Here is a 17,967-nt window from a genome sequence, read left to right on the forward strand (position 1 = left end):
CCAGTATTGTGGAGAATCCCATGGACAAATCCTGGTAGGCTATAGTCCATAGAGTTGCAAAGAGTAGAACATAACTGAAGCGACTGAGTACAGCATAACACAGCACATAAATAGATGGATGGTTGGATGGATAGATTTTTACCTCCAGCCTTTGGTGCTTAGTAAAATTAAGAAATTATGCCTTACCATCCTGGATATACAAATATAATATTATGAAAACCATTTTCAACTTGTCTGATGAGAAAACAGGAAAGAAAAATAGCAAAGGGAAAGCTGTCATCTCTTTTATGCATAAATGTAATTTAAATTGATGTGATAGTCAAAACATATTCCTTAATGATTAGCACACTACACTAGATTTAAGTTGGATTAATTAGTTTGCCCTACTTATTACAAATATAATTTCTCATATTACTTCTAATGACATTTTTAGGTTGTTAAATTGCCAGTGAATGTAGAACTTGAAATAACAACATTCTTTCAAAATTTTAATTTTACAAATTATGAAGGGAAGTATTACACTGTGTAAAGAACATGGAACTTGGAATCTAAAGACCATGTATCAAATCCTGAATCTGACATTTACTTAATTATTTGCTAAATTATTTCATTTCTATGACTTAGTTTTTTCTTTATTGAAATTGTGAGAAACAGTATTTCTAAAATGAGATAATGAAAGTATTTCAGAAGCTATAAAGTATTCCAAAATGAAAAAAAAAAATCTTTGTGATTATTTGTTACCTAGAAATAATTGAGCTGATGTTTAGTTTAGATCTTATTGAAATAAACTCAGAAATGACTTTCTGCAATTATTTTATATCGAATATGATTTAGGTTCATGTGTCCATATGTAAGTAATTTGAAGCCAATAGGATAACTGGTAACTTCTGAAACAAAAAGAAAAATTAGCAAAACAGCCAGTACGAAATAAAAAGAACTTTTAGTAGGATGGATTTTTAAGAAATTGAAGTATAAAATGCATAAAATAAATTATGGTGTTTCCTTTAAACCCTTCCAAGAATCACTGATATTTTACTTATAAATTTATAATAATTACTAATATTTATTGAATTCTTACTTTTTTCAATCAATTTATAATCATTTTGACACATGTATTTCTTTATATCCTAGACCAACTCTATGTGTAAATATAAATTATTATAATCCTCATTTTATAGATGAGCAATGAGATTAGGTAATTTATATGTGGAAGTAAGTGTGTGTGAAAGTCACTCAGTCATATCCAACTCTTTGAGACCCCATGGAATTCTCCAGGCCAGAATACTGGAGTGGGAAGCCTTCCCTTTCTCTAGGGTATCTTCCCAACCCAGGGATCCAACCCAGGTCTCCCACATTGCAGGTGGATTCTTTACCAGCTGAGCCACAAGGAAAGCACGTGGAAGTAAATAGTATTAATAATCAACACTTACTGAGAATTTATATCATAGACTATTTTAAGCACTATATAATATTCAGTTCTCACCACAATACTATGAATTAGGCACTATTAGTATTTCCATTTTATAGCTGTGGCCCAGAAGAGTATAAAGTTTTCTGAATTCACATACTTTGTAAATGATCATCTGGCCCCAGAGCCCTCACTTGAATACAGTTCCTCATCCATATTACTGTTAGAGTGATGACATCAGGGTAGAAGCTGGGCAGGCTACTTACTCTGTGCTTAGTATTATTTACCACCAGACCATGTGTATCTATGAAGGCCTCCTGACAGAGATGAGCCTCTGTTCTCTGGAGGTGGGATGTGTGCATGCTCAGTTGTGTCTGACTCTGCAACCCCATAGACTGTAGCCCATCAGGTTCCTCTGTTCATGGGCAAGAATACTGGGGTGAGTTGTCATTTCCTCCTCCAGGGGATATTCCAAGCCCAGGGGTCGAATCTATTGTCCCCTGCATTGGCAGAAAGATACTTTACCACTGAGCCACATAGGAAGTTCCTGCTCTCTAGAGCATCATAGCAAATGGGAGACTGACTTGTTGAGAACATTTATTCTTCCTCTATGTTGTAAGATTTTTGCACCATGCATTTTGTGTAAGTTCAAGTACTTTGGTCCTTTGCTATTTGAGTTTTACTTTCAGTGATTCTCAAATTCATATACATACCTGTCTTTACTGTTTTCCTCATCATAGTCATCTCGAGCATTTCTGGAATTGTGTTACTTGGGAGGCTCTGTGTGGGCATGGTGTACTCATGTTATTCCATCCAGTTCTGCCCCCTAACAGTGAAGGATAGGTATGAGCAGAAGAGGCAGAGAGCATGCTGGATCCCCAATGTTTCTTTCTAGTTGCAGGAAAAAGATCACAGTCCTCATAGATTCTAACCTGGCAGCAGCAGACTGTAGGCAGAGAGATGGCAGACACAGACACTGGTGCTGGGAGTTACTTATCAACCAGGTCCCCTGGTGAATTCTGCACCATGTGCAGGTAAGAGGTCTGGGGTTCAGTGAGGGTCAGTGATGTGACTGAGTCAGGCTAAGGCAAGATATGCTCAGTAACAGAAGTCCCTGTACTCGCTGCAACTTTTCAGAATAACCCTGATAGCCACCAGGATTCTTGGCCTTCCTCAATCAATGGAAATTGACTGGAGAGCAGAGAAGCAATTTATGCAAGGCCTTATTAGGGCTCCTGCTGTGGCAGAAGGGAGGGATCACAAACAGATTCCATTGCTGGCTCCCAAGGAGGTGAGCTGGTTCCTTATATGGGCTCAGGGTTGGGATGTGTCCAGGGGTGGGGCCAGAAGCATGGCTTAGGTGGTTTGCCTACCCATCAGGTGGTGTTATGTTCAGGGTGCATACACAGTACCTTGCTTTTGTTCTGGGCTCTTCAGAAGTGGCAGTTGGGTTTTTGGTTTCTTTTGTATCTTTTATGTTCAGGTATATACAGAAAGTTACTCTGAAACACATTCAGCTAAGTGTAAGTTTTGTGGTTTTTGTTTCCCTAAGGGAAGGCTATTATCAAATATTTTACATATTTAATGTACACATTTTTATAAGTTTAGACATATATACACCCTCACCACAATCAAGGTATTGAATATACTGATCATTCCCAGAAATTTCCTTGGGCTCTTCAGTGTAATACCTGTTAGCCTGCAGCCACAGTGGCTGTTGAGGAGGTCAGTAACTTTGTAAAGAAGAAAGCCTGTGGGATTCGTTGACTCCCAGACCTTCACTTCTTCCCTTTGTAATTCAATGTTAGAAAATTTTCTTTGAAAAATTATGTCCACTGTTAGGAAATAGAATCAAGAAAACTCAGTGTGAAGAAAGGTGTGTTAATATGGCCTGGAGTCTTGAGCTCCAGAGTGGCTGTACACAGCTTCCTGTAAACAAATCTGCAGAAGCCTAGAGGCTTAAGACAGCAGTCACTTGGCTCTCCAGCATGTCTTAGCAGATGGTTGACCCTCATTTGGGCCACCATGACCCTCCGCTAGACTTACTGTTTCTTCCTTGCAGGATATTCATCTGCACACTTGCAGGTTTATTATTCTCATTTTACAGAGGAGAAAACTGAGAGTGTGGTGGATAAAGAATTTTGACCTGCTCAGACCATGTAGCTAATAGTGTAGTCAGAGCACAGTACAATCATAATCAATTCTGATTCTTGTCTCAAAACTGTTCTGCCCACTTCATGTGATGTTAGTATTCTTTTCTTAGTTTTTCTGCTACTGGTTAAACCAGCATCATCCTGGCTATTCAAACATTCTCATTCATCCTGTATTTATTGGGAGTGTGCTAAGTGCCAGGCATAGTGCTGGATGCTGGGGAGGCAGTGTTGAATAGTCCAAAAGAGACTCCGCTCTCATGGAGTTTGCAGTCTAATAGGGGGAGGTGCAGTCAGGAGATGGACACTGATTTTATAACATAAGTGAAAATAACAAACAAATGACAACAACCACTTGGTATTGTCCATGAGGCTATGGTTAGTCACTTGGTTCTGCTGATCTGGGCCAGACGTGAATGATCTTACAGAGGGCTTCCTTTGTCTCTCTGATGGGTTGGCTAGGGACTAGCTCATCCTGGAGACCTCAACTCACTAGAGAGTCTGATGGTGGGGTGACATGTCTTTCTTCATTCAGCTGCTGGCCTGCGTGAGTTCAGATGGCAGCAGCAGGATTCTAAGAGAAAGAAAAGAAGACTGCAAGGCCCTCAGAGACTTAGGTTTGGAGTTGCTGTAGCAAAACTACCACGATCTTTTGTTGCTCAAAGCAAGAAACAAGACCATCACAGATCAAAAGGTGGAGGAATAAACTCATTTTAAGCTGGGAGGAACTGTAAAGCCCCACATCAAATGATAAAGTATTTGGGAAGAGTAGGAAATTGTGCCCCCCCCCCCTTTTTTTTTTAAGCACCTTATTATAGAGGATGTGATTTAGGAACAATGTCTGTGCAAGTCCCTTTGGAATAAAAAGCTGTAACCTCAGGCAATAAAATATGTGAAGCACAGAGAAATCTGTGAAAATGACTTTGCAGGGAGAATTTTCAACAATGCCCCAGTGAAGATTTGGCAAGGCAAAAACAGTGAAATGACCCTCCAATTTCCTCTTCACCTGGTACTTGGTGAAGTACCAGGGGCAATATGATTGACCCTTTTTTGATTGAACAGTTTTGAGTTCCTTGGGTAATTCAAGTTCAAAGAGGACTTCCTAAGATCTGGATATCCTGATATCATTTGAGAGAGATGCTGGAGCAATTAATCTGAGAGACAAAACATTTTCACAATATTCACACCCCACAGTTGGCACAGCTGCTTATGTTAGTAACAAAAGTGTTAGAGATTTGTGCTGGGGTCCAGCCCTGGCTGATCCAGGGAGTTCGAAGCAGGGACGGCGTTGGCAAGGATCAGGATACAATAGCTTCAATTAGGTATTAATTAGAGATATAAAGAGTAATAGGATGAGGATAGCTCAGTAGGAAAATTCAGTGGAGAAAAGAGGCTGAGTAGCTTGGTTTACACAGGAGACCAATAAAATTTCAAGACAAGAAGCTTGCACCACTTACATAGGCCGCAGGCGTCCTTCCATTCTCCCGAAGGAGAGGAGACACTGAGGCCTCCCTGGTCGGATCTTAGAAGCCCAGGCATAATTAGTAAGCATGGCGGGTTCCGCGCTCCAGATGGAGACTCAGCCAGAGTTTGAGAGAGAGAGAGACATGGGGAGACCAGTCTTTCGAGAACTGATCCCAATTCTTTATTTTCCATGGTCTACTTTTATACACTGAGATGTTATGCAAAAGTCATGTGGGGTCATCAGTCCTGACTTTTATCAAAGTCAGGTGCTTCATACAAATGTATACAGAGGTCTTAGGGGTGTTACATCATCTTCTGGCCAAGGGGCCTGCTGACAATTTATGACCCTCTCCTTGTGACAGCAGTCAGTCAACCAGGACACTTATTTCTCCAGGGGTGATGATTCTTAAAAAAGACTCCACCTTCTGAAGGTACCAGATAAAGTTACATTCCTATAGGGTGAGGGTGTAGTGGGTTTTAATTAAGGAAAGAATTTACTTAGCCTAAGGTCTAACGTGATTTATATCAAAGGTTAATATTTATTTCTTCTATATATTCATTAATGTGTGTAAGGGCAGGGGATGTGGAGACCTAGCAGTAAACACTGGCTTAACAAATGAAAAACCCCTCACCAATACAATTTCTAATCAGCCCACTATACTTATACTAATGGTTTTCTAACTTTTCTAAGGAACCTCTTTTTAGAAAGTTTAAAGCATCTCGTGCCTCTCATGGTTGGGAGGCTGTGAACAATCACATGTGGCCAGACAAGCCTGTCAGGCAGGCTAGAGAACCTTCAGAGGAGTTTGTAGGTTGAAACACTCCTATCACGCCCAGGAATTATTATTAACTGGAGCTTTAAATTAACTCCTTCTCTGAAAGAGGTGGTGGGGGACAGCCCCCCGTAAAGTCAGAGGTGTAGGTGGGAGCACAAAGTAGTAAAGTAGGCAGACTCTGGTTATGGGGGTAGATGCTCGAGGATTTCCAGGGGGACTCCTGAGGCTCGATCCCGCCTTTGTGTATGTCGAGCCTCCTTCCTCATGACCCTTGCCATGGGTGGAGTGCCTCACTCTGGCCCCCAACAGATTTGGGCATTTGTCAGTGAGTCTCCCTTGAGATTATAACTGAGCCCCACATTCTCCTATCACATCCTCTTTTCTGTCACAAAATGTTTATTATCCCTTCATTCCTATTTGTGTGGTTTTAGCATTAACTCATAAATATTATGCTACAAACTTGACAGAACATATTTAACTATATAAGTTGTTCAATCTTAAAATTGGATTAAGTCCTCTGTATTCTCTACTAACAGGGCTTACCAGGTGGCTCAGTGGGTAAAGAATCTGCCTACAGTACAAGAGATGCCAGAGACTTAGGTTCGATATCTGGGTTGGGAAGATTCCCTGGAGGAAGACACGGTAACCCACTCCAGTATTCTTGCCTGGAGAATCCCATGGACAGAGAAGCCTGGCGGGCTACAGTCCATGGGGTCACAAAGAGTTGGACACGACTGAGCAACTGAGCATGCACACACACACATCCTCTCTTAATGCATATATATGGAATCTAGAAAAATGATATAGATGCACCTAGTACTAGGGCAAAACAGAGACACAGACATAGAGAAAGGATGTGTGGATATGATGAGGGGGTGGATAGGGGATGGTGGGATGAACTGGGAAATTAGGTTTGACATATGTACACTACCATGTATGCAGCAAAGAGCTCGTGAGAGCCTGTTGTGTAGCACAGGGAGTTCAGCTTGGTGCTCTGCCATGATCTAGAGGGATGGGATGGGCAGGGGGAATGAGAGGGAGGTTCAAGAGGAAGAGGATGTATGTGTACAAATGGCTGATTCATGATGTTGTACAGCAGAAACTAATGCAAAATTGTAAAGGAACTCTACCCTAATAAAAGATTTAAATTGCAAAAAAAATTTAATTAAGTCTATAGTGATCTTACATTTTATATTTTACCAAGGCACAAAGTATATGTTAACAGATTATAGCTATGTTTTACTCAGGGCTAAAGTAATTTTTTTTAAAGGTATATTAATAGTTCCTAAAACTAATAAAAAGCTAAAGTAATGTGACATGGAGTACATGGCTACTTTGTAGTTTTAATACTTTAAAAATTATTTTATGAAGATAGTACATATTACAAAGAAATGGGGAATATCAAACTTTATTTTTGGGGGCTCCAAAATCACTGCAGATGGTTACTGCAGCCATGAAATTAAAAGATGCTTACTCCTTGGAAGGAAAGTTATGACCAACCTAGATAACATATTCAAAAACAGAGACATTGCTTTGCCAACAAAGGTCCATCTAGTAAAGGCTATGGTATTTCCAATGGTCATGTATGGATGTGAGAGTTGGACTGTGAACAAAGCTGAGCGCCGAAGAATTGATGTTTTTGAACTGTGGTGTTGGAGAAGACTCTTGAGAGTCCCTTGGACTGCAAGGAGATCCAACCAGTCCATTCTGAAGGAGATCGCCCTGGGTGTTCTTTGGAATGAATGATGCTAAAGCTGAAACTCCAGTACTTTGGCTACCTCATGCTAAGAGTTGACTCATTGGAAAAGACTCTGATGCTGGGAGGGATTAGGGGCAGGAGGAGAAGGGGACGACAGAGGATGAGATGGCTGGATGGCATTACCGACTCAATGGACATGAGTTTGAGTGAACTCCGGGAGTTGGTGATGGACAGGGAGGCCTGGGGTGCTGCAATTGATGGAGTCGCAAAGAATCAGACACGACAGAGCAACTGAATTGAACTGAACAGAGTATTTGGGAAAGGGGAAAAGCACAAAGAAGAAAGTTGAAATTAATCATAGTCACTCAGAATGCCGTTATTAATATTTTGATGTTAATAGCAATCTTTATAGAGGATATTTTATTTCCTAAAAAGTACATTTGTGGCAGAGTAACTCCCTGCTGCTGCGTCGCTTCAGTCGTGTCCGACTCTGTGCGACCCCATAGATGGCAGCCCACCAGGCTTCCCGTCCCTGGGATTCTCCAGGCAAGAACACTGGAGTGGGTTGCCATTTCCTTCTCCAATGCATGAAAGTGAAAAGTGAAAGTGAAGTCGCTCAGTCGTGTCCAACTCTAGCGACCCCATGGACTGCAGCCTACCAGGCTCCTCCGTCCATGGGATTTTCTAGGCAAAAGTACTGGAGTGGGGTGCCATTGGATCTCTTAAATGTATATGTGAGCTGTGGGACTAGTTCTGGATGATAGATATGGTGGTGAAGAACACACCTCACCTTCTGGTCAAGCCAGCTAAGATTTGGTGCAGCTCCCTCACCTCTCCTTCGAGCCACAATGATCTCAGAGACCATACGTGCCACCACCAAGGGTTTCAAGAGGAAGGAGGGCTCCCTGACCCACAGCAGCCTCTATGTGTATGAGTAATCGAAGATTCAAACTCTGTGTTGGACTGCAAAATGGGAAATCTTGGTAAATGCCATTTCACAAAAGTGTAATCATTCTACATATCAACCTTGTATTTTGGTTATTTTCACTGAACATTATGTACAAATGCATTCAGTGAGATACACATTATATAGCACATATATACCGTATGTACTATATAGATCCCTTATTAGAAAACATACTTTAAATAATAATTTAAATAGCCATAAGTAGTGTGTGTATATATATACACACACATACAGTAGAATAATATATGTAGTAGTAATAATAGTAAACTAATATATATATGTTATTCCTGATGATTTAAATTATTATTTTGCTACTATTATAAATATACTACTATTTATGTATACATGTAAATAGTATAATCATGTATATATTATTTATATATATTTTATATTATATATATCCTATTTTATTGCAAGCAATTCAAGCATATATATGTTACATACATTCTATTATTGAGTGTGTAAGTGGATGTATTTTATGTCAGACTACATAATCATATCCTCTGAAGCTAGGAATTCCATGCTTAGTTTCCCTTTTCCTGCAGAATTATTGTATTTTCTAATGTTAACAAGGATCCCAAGGAGAAGGCAATGGCACCCCACTCCAGTACTCTTGCCTGGAAAATCCCATGGACGGAGGAGCCTGGTGGGCTTCAGTCCATGGGGTCTCTAAGAGTCGGACACGACTGAGTGACTTCCCTTTCACTTTTTACTTTCATGCATTGGAGAAGGAAATGGCAACCCACTCCAGTGTTCTTGCCTGGAGAATCCCAGGGATAGGGAGCCTGGTGGGTTGCCGTCTGTGGGGTCGCACAGAGTCAGACATGACTGAAGTGACTTAAAAAAGGATGCCAAAGTGAGTCTCACATGCATTGTATAGTCTTCTTGATTAACTCAAACTATCCCAACCACAGTCCTCAAATTCAGTTGAAAGCTCTTTATCGTTCCTGAGTGATGCTGTAATAGATGTCCAAAACAAAATGTCACTTTGTTTTGGTGGATAATTAAATTATGTGATACTTTTTCCAATTCAGAGTGTAAAATACAGCATTTTACCTGGCACACTATTGCAGGTGAAAAAATTTTAATATCTTATTTATTAATTTGATTTTTTTAATATACCACTCATTTAATCAAAAAGAAACTGAGTAGATATTAGGTAATCTAAGGCACACATTCATTTCTAAAATAAGCCTGATAAAGCTAGACATCTAAAGCTACTCTTCCTCTAAGAATGAGTATCTTGCATCTCCATCAGAATCAAACTCTCTCAAATGTTCTGGTTCTGGCATAACAGAATCTAAGGAGTTCCTGATTTCCTGGTAAGTCAGCTTCCCATCCATATCACAGTCAGTGCTATGGAGCAAGTCCTGAAGATCTTCAATACTAGAAATTACTGATAGGGAGACAAGTTTTACCTGGGCAGATTTCTCAATATGATCTCCAAGAGACTGTGGGAATTTTGGCAATGCTGAAGGCTTTGACCTGAAACCCTGTACTTGTTCTTCATTTGGTAGTTTCTGGAGGCCTGCTGCTTTCAGGTTTGTCTGTGAGAGCACTGATCAGCTACAGTTTCTCTCTGAGCTTGAATACCTGAGAATCTGAACTAACTTCTTTGTTGTTGCTATTCAATCACCCAGTGGTGTCTTTTTGTAACTCCCTGGACTGCAGCAACACATCAGGCCTCCCTGTCCCTCACAATCTCCCAGAGTTTGCCCAAGTTCATGTCCACTGCATTGGTGATGCTATCCGACCATCCCATCCTCTTATGCCCTCTTCTTCCTTTAAGCCCTGGGATTTTACAAACTGTATTCTGCTGGTCACTTGATGCAAAGACTCTTTTTGGAGAGATAACTGGAGGACAGGTTCACTTGCTTTTCTACCTTGCTTATAGCAACCAGAATTCTTTCTATCAAGTTGACTCTCTGGGTAAGATTATTAACTGCCTCATTCATTCCCTTGAGCTTAAGTTACTTCCATCTCTGGTACTCCCCTGGGGCACTGTTTACCTCCTCTAAAAAACTATGGAGGTACAGGATATCCTGCTTCAAACTCGCACTGTGTGTTTTATTGTCAAGTTCAGATATAGCTGGAAGTGATGGAATGATCTGGTTGTTTCCATTGGTCTCCTTTAAGGCATGCTGATTCATGCCACTCTGCAGTAACTTCATGGTTTTCTTGTATTCATCCACAGTCTTCTGTATTGCCTCCACAGCAAGACAGATGTTGTTTAAAGTGTTGCTAATAGAAGTTACACTCTTCTGAAGTCCCTCTACAGTGCCAGGCAGGCTAATTAAGTCTGCAGCTAACTTGACATTGGCTTTGATGTGGTTTATTGCGGAAGTCAACAGAGAAATCTGCTTATTCATTTCTGTGATGTTTATCCAGATTTTGTTCAACCCCAGCTCTTCAGATTCAATCTTCCTAAGTTGTTTTTGTAGTTGCTAAGTAGCTCTTCCTTAACTTTTGGAACTTCTTGGAACAGCTTTTCTAATTAGATTTCATTGTTCTAAACTTTTCCTTGCTGTTGTTGTCATTTAGTTGCTCAGTCATGTCTGACTCTTTGTGACCCCATGGACTGCAGCATGCTATGCTTCCCTGTCCTCCATCATTTCCTGGAACTTCCTCAGACTCATGTCCATCGAGTCAGTGATGCCATCCAAACATCTCTTCCTCTGTCGTCCCCTTCTCCTTATGTCTTCAATCTTTCCCAGCATCAGGGTCTTTTCTAATGAGTTGGTTATTTGCAGCAGGTGGCCAAAGTATTGGAGCTTCAGCTTCAGCAGCAGTCCTTTCAGTGAATATCCAGGACTGATCTCCTTTAGAATGGACTGGTTGTATCTCTTTGGAGTCCAAGGGACTGCAAGAGTCTTGTCCACAATCACAGTTCAAAAGCATCAATTCTTTGGCACTCAGCTTTCTTTATGGTCCAACTCTCACATACATACATGACTACTGCAAAAATCATAACTTTGACTATACATACTTTTGTTGACAAAGTAATGTCTCTGTTTTTTAATGTGCTGTTTAGGTTGGTCATAGCTTTTCTTCCAAGGACTAAATGTCTTTTCACTTCATGTGTTCAGTCAACATCTACAATGATTTTGGAGCCTAAGAAAATAAAGTCTGTCACTGTTTCCTTTGTTTCCCCAACTATTTGCTATGAAGTGATACTGGAGTGGGAAGTCAAGTGGGCCTTAGGAAGCATCCCTGTGAACAAAGCTAGTGGAGGTGATGGAATTTCAGCTGAGCTATTTCAAATCCTATAAGATGATGCTGTGAAAGTGCTGTACCCAATATGCCAGCAAATTTGGAAAACTCAGCAGTGGCCACAGGACTGGAAAAGGTCAGTTTTCATTCCAATCCCAAAGAAAGGCAATGGTAAAAAGTGTTCAAACTATTGCACAATTCCACTCATTTCACATGCTAGCAAAGTAATGCTCAAAATTCTTCAAGCTAGGCTACAACAGTACTTGAACCTAGAACTTCCAGATGTTCAAGTTGGATATAGAACAAGCCAAGGAATAAGAGATCAAATTGCCAACATCCACTGGATCATAGAAAAAGCAAGGTAATTCCAGAAAAAACATCTACTTCTGCTTCACTGACTACATTAACGCCTTTGACTGTGCAGATCACAACAAACTGTGGAAAACTCTTAAAAGGATGGGAATACCAGACCACCTTACCAGCTTGTTGAGAATTCTGTATGCAGCACAATTTGCATAGACACCAAGCCAACACAGGCCAGGACACAGGTGACAAGGATGACAAAAGCACAGAGGGGATACCAGATCTTGCAGTATCATAAATAGTCTCCCTTGACAAGGCAAGAGTGATTCTAGCTGCACCAAATTTCTCTTCTTCCTCTTAGCTAGACTCAGAATCAGGAGGCTCAGTGCAAAGCAGGCAATGGCCTGAGCCTTTCTTGGGCTTCTTTTTTCACTTGTACCCAGCCAAGCCTTTCAATTCATTGAGCTTTGCACTTTTTCATCTTCTTGTGTGGGGTAAGTGAAACACCCACTCTTGAGCTGCCAGGTTCTACCAGACATCCAGTTCCCTTGCCTCCTTAAAGCTGTCTTCCAGGGTGAGAAATCCTGGGTCAGAGCCCTTTTGGTCAGTCCCACTGGGACTGCCCAGATCTAGTGGGAGCTGGAAGTTGGAGTCCAGAGGGAACTGAAATTCACATGGGTGGGGATAATCACATAAAGATAGCCAGGGAGCTTGTGATCCAAATTGATAAAACCCTAGGCATGGACTGTCAGTTACTTAGGATATTGGGGAGGGGGGCAACCTTTGTCTCAAAGATGAAAAGTCAAGTCAAGAATGAGAGTTTCTGAACCTTGGTCAGTAGATAGTATTTCTAAAAGTACTCTAGGAACTGGGGAAGTACACACAGATAGATGTTTTGGACTTCAGGCAGAATTTCCAATGGAGAGAAAAAAAGAAACTTGTTCTTGAATGGGAGGAGGGGGATGCCAAGTGAGACTTTGGGAATGTGCTGGTCCTTCCCTAGCAGTCAGCAGGAGGGGGCTCCTAACCACTACAATCCCGGCAGAGAAAGCACCCAAGTCTGAGATGATCACATCCTCCCACCTCGATCCTGAGTGTGAAAGGAGCCAAGGAAGACCCAGAGCTTGGCCTGGAGGACTGGGCCTGAGAGGAGTGAGTTCCAAGCCTGGGGAGATCCCAGTCCTGTGGTCTGGGCCTGGGGGTGTGGTGAGGAAGGGTGATGGCAGCTCAGCCCACCTGAAGCACCCCTTCCCAGAGTTCGAGTAGCTCCAGCTCAGGTGACTCTGAGCAATTCACATGCAAGTCCTCAACTCTGGCCTCCACTTGGGCTATGGCCTCATATGCTTCCAACCTGTTGGTGGCAGGAGCAGCAGTGGCCGTGGGCTTTAGACCTTTCCCAGCTGCTCCAGCCCCAGCTTCCTTCCTCTTTGGCAGTGGCTGCGGGTCTGTTTTTTTTTTTTTTTTTTTCTTTCTTTCTTTCTTAATTTTTATTTATTTGTTTATTTGAGGCTGTGCTAGGCCTTCATTGATACACGCAGGCTTTCTCTAGTTGCAGTTTGTGGGAACTACTCTCTAGTTACAGTGCAGAGGCTTCTCACTGCAGTGGGCTCCCTTGTTTCCCTGAGACTCTAAGTGCATTGGCTTCAGTAGTTGCAGCAAATGGGCTTATTTGCTCCATGGCGTGTGGAGTGCTCCCTGACCAGGGATTGAACCTGTGTCCCCCGACACTGGCAGACAGATTCTTAACCACTGGACCCTGAGGGAAGTCTGTGTTTCTGTGTAGAATTTCCAGAAAGCACTGAGGGGAGTCCTGTAATGCCATCCTGCAGTGTAAATATTTTTATGACTTTAACTATGATGATGGTCCTGTGATATTTCACTTGGCCCAGTATTAGCCAGAAACACATAGGTTGAAAGGACTGGTGGAGATCAATGAAGTAGCTTCTGGGCAGGAAGATGAAAAATCAAACAGGGCAAACACCAAGAGCTAAGCCAACAATTTTAGGGGGATGGTTATCAGCCTGACATTGCTGATAATGTGTATTAGCTCACCATCCAAGAGGAGGAACTGTTTGGAGAAATGGATAATTCTCTAGTTCTTTCTGAATGTTTGATTTATTATTTAATTCTAATGTGATTAATTCATACAATGCTAGATATCCAAATACCCTTAAATATTAAAAAGAAGAGTCCAAACTACTTGTCTTTCTTCTTCAACCTTTGACAAAAGGGGTACACAAATTTGAGGTTAAATACCAAATAAATCTTTCATTCTTCATCTACCTCCAGTAATGCTCATCAAATATTCATGTTTTCATCTAGTATATATCAGACTTGCACTAGCTTTTCATAAAATTAATAAGGCAACTTTAGGGGTTCTTTTCATGACACTGGAGAAGAGAATGACAAACCACTTCAGTATTCTTGTCTTGAGAACCCCATGGACAGTATGAAAAGGCAAAAAGAAAGCCTGGCGTGCTGTGGTCCATGGGGTCACAAAAAGTCAGACATGACTGAACTGATTGAGGGGTTCTTTTCATGAGAACTTAAAGTTATTTCCATCAGAGTTTGTAACCTGGTAAATGTGCTGCACTTCCTAGTTCTTGACTGAAAGACTTGTTGTGAGTCTCAAAATTATTTTTGAAGTAAGTAGGGTGGTAACAGATCATTAACAGACAAAGAGATACAAAAAAAAAAAAAAAATAGACATACTGATATACAAATAGATAAAGCATAGAATCATAAAGGGTATAACATCCTGTAAAAGTCAAAATTTTAAAAATCTGCAATTTATATCCATTATTGCTGATACTTACAGGTAAATCTTCTTAAATTTGAGAATTATGTTTTCTAAAACCATACAAAATTCTCTGTAAGTCAGATTTTTAAAAATACTTCCCCTTACATAACATTAACCAAGAGTAGACCTTGATCTGTTATTTGTGTCTTAATAGGCACATCACCAACGGATTCATCCCTAAAGGCAGTGGCATTCAAGTGTGTTCAATGTGGATGCATTTGAATCATTCTTTAGCTCACAAAATAAATGTAACTATAGGAAAGTAGGTATCTTCTTGAAATATTTTACTCTAAATATAAAATATTTGCATGTTTTTTCATGTTACATAGTAATAATTTAATACATTCTATTAATCAGAAAATTTTGTGTTTTCAACAATTTTAATGTTCTTTTGTCATTGTGATAAAGTAATAGTTTATAGGAAAACAGCTTCCAGCAGCCTAAGAATCTTTTCCATAAAGAGTGCTCAATAAATATGGTAGTGTTAATAGTTTTATAATTGAGTAGAGAAACACAATTTTTATCAACCATTATCGAAGCTATGTATTCCTCAAAAGGCTGTACTTCTTTTAAAGAAAAGTATTTTTTCAATTCTGTTTGTAATTCTTTTAAAAGCACATCATTTCTTAATTTTGTTTATGTTACCTTTTGATGCAAAAAAGAAAGACAAATCACCCTGAGTAAAATTCTGTTGAGAATTAACATTGAGTATTTTAGTATGTTATCCCCTTTTTGCCTGCATATCTGAAAATAAGTCATATTGGAAAATGCTTACACTTTTTCAATTTTAGCACTTAAAATACACACAAAAAAATCAGGTTTTGGAAACTGCTTCCCTTCATGATGATATATTAGTCATTAAAGCTGGCAAAAGAAGAATAAGAAACCAATCATGGTCACTGAAAAGAGATATTTATAATGTTGTGATTTTCATTAAAATATATCTTTGCTGGTTTTTAAAATTAGTCAAGTACATTAAGGGTTTAAAAAGATGAAATGAGCCAAAACATTTTAAGGAAAAGCTATTTTAGAAAGTTTAAAATTTTTTCAAAAAACTTTTACTCATTAGTACAATATCAGATTTAATTTCAAGAAGAATTTATATTTCAAAAGAGATTTACTGGAGTAACAGCAGCAGCACAGTGGAGTAGGAAGCCTCAGGCCCACATTCCCCTGTAGAAACACTGACTTCACAACAATATATGCCCATAGTGCCTTCACGAGAACCCAGAAGCCAGCTAAGTGGCTGCAGCACCCCAGGTGAGTGTAAAGCCAGAGAGAACTGAACAGAATCCAGTAAGGGGGTTCCTGGCATTTGCCCACCTGGTCCTGCACAGTATAGACTGATGTGGAGAAAGCTCCTACATTCCAGGCTCCTATCCCTACTCAAGAGGGAAGGAGAAGGTCAGCTGTGATCCTATTGCTCTGGCTTTCAGAGGGCTGCCCAAGGAAAAGATTTCGTCCAGCCTGACTCTGAGCACCAAGCATGGACTTGATTGGCTGTTAGGTGCCAGACTGAGGGTTTCTGTGACACCATCAGAGAGACTGTGTTATTGCAGAAAGACCCAAGGCAGAGCAAAAGTTTACAGGACCCAGAGGAGGGGGGTCAACTTTCACTGGGAAAGTACTTGCACAAGCCCAGAAAAGATATAGCTTTAGAAGGCTTTAGACACTCCCCAAATCTCCAGCTGGGATCATTAGTGAACATTTTCCTAGTATAAAAGTAGTAAAGGCTGAGAGGTGTGACTGTTTTATTTGTTTGGAAAAAAAAAAAAACATTTAAATATTTTTATTTCTTTTAGAGCAGATTTAGGTTCACAGCAAAATTGAAGGGAAAGTAGAGAGATTCCCCAGATTGCTCCTCTCCTGAAAATGCACAGCCTCCCCCATCATTCACATCCCCTACCAGAGGGGCACATTTATTAAAACTGATGAACCTATATTGAGAAATCATAATCACTCAAAGTCCATTATTTACATTATAATTCTCTCTGGCTGTTGTGTGGGCTTCCCTGGTGGCTCAGCTGGTAAGGAATCCTCCTGCAATGCAAGAGACCTGGGTTCAATCCCTGGGTTGGAAAGATCCCCTGGAGAAGAGAAGGGCTACCCACTCCAGTATTCTGGCCTGGAGAATTCCATGGACTGTATAGTCCCTGGAGTCGCAAAGAGTTGGACATGACTGAATGACTTTCACTCACTTTTCACTCACTCTGGCTGTTGTACATTCAGTAGGTTTGGACAAATATATGACAAGTATGAATAACTACAGTATCCTACAGATATTTTCATTACCCTAAAAATTATCTGTAATCTATCCATCCTTTCCTCCAACCTATGAAAACCACTATTTTTTTTTTTTTGTCTCTGTAACTTGCTTTTTCCAGAATGACATATAGGAATCTTATAGTACATAGCTGTTTCAGATTAGCTTCTTTAACTTACGAATATGCATTTAAAGTTCCTCCATGTCTCTTCATAGTTTGACAGCTCATTTCTCATTAGTGCTGAATAATATTCTACTGTCTGGATATACCACAGTTTGTTTATCATTCAAGGGCATCTTGGTTGCTTCCAAGTTTGGGCAATTATGATTAAGACTTCCCTGGCTCAAATGGTAAAAGAATCTGCCTATAATGTGGGAGACCTGGGTTTGATCCCTGGGTAGGAAAGATCCCCTGGAAAAGGAGATGGCAATCCACTCCAGTACTCTTTCCTGGAAAACCCCATGGACTGAGAAGCCTGGTAGGCTACAGTCCATGAGGTCACAAAGAGTTGGACACAAAGAGTCTGGATATACCACAGTTTGTTTATCATTCAAGGACATCTTGGTTGCTTCCAAGTTTTGGCAATTATGAAAAAATATACTATAAATATCTTGGTGTGAGTTTTTGTGTGGACATAAGTTTTCACATCTTTTGGATAAATACCAAGAAGTGTGATTGCTTGATATTATGGTAAGAGTATGTTCATTTTTCTTAGAAACTACCAAATTGCCTCCAAAGTGACTGTACCATTTTGCACTCCTACCAATGAAGAATGAGAGTTCCTGATGCTCCACACCAATGTCAGCATTTGGTATTGTCAGTGCTCTGGATTTGGGCCATTCCAATAGGTGCAGAATGATAGCTCATTATTTTGATTTGCATTTCCCTGATGACACATGACAGGCAGCATCCTTTCATATGCTTAT

General features: G+C 40.3%; 1 pseudogene; it reads right to left on the reverse strand.

Annotated features, from left to right (window-relative positions):
* Positions 1-9,681: 9,681 nt before the first annotated feature.
* LOC100141197 (EF-hand calcium-binding domain-containing protein 14-like) lies at positions 9,682-17,276 on the reverse strand (annotated as a pseudogene).
* Between the last annotated feature and the right edge of the window lie 691 nt (positions 17,277-17,967).

Source organism: Bos taurus, chromosome 23, assembly GCF_002263795.3.
Source record: "Bos taurus isolate L1 Dominette 01449 registration number 42190680 breed Hereford chromosome 23, ARS-UCD2.0, whole genome shotgun sequence".
In the NCBI taxonomy this organism is placed as follows: Eukaryota; Metazoa; Chordata; class Mammalia; order Artiodactyla; family Bovidae; genus Bos; species Bos taurus.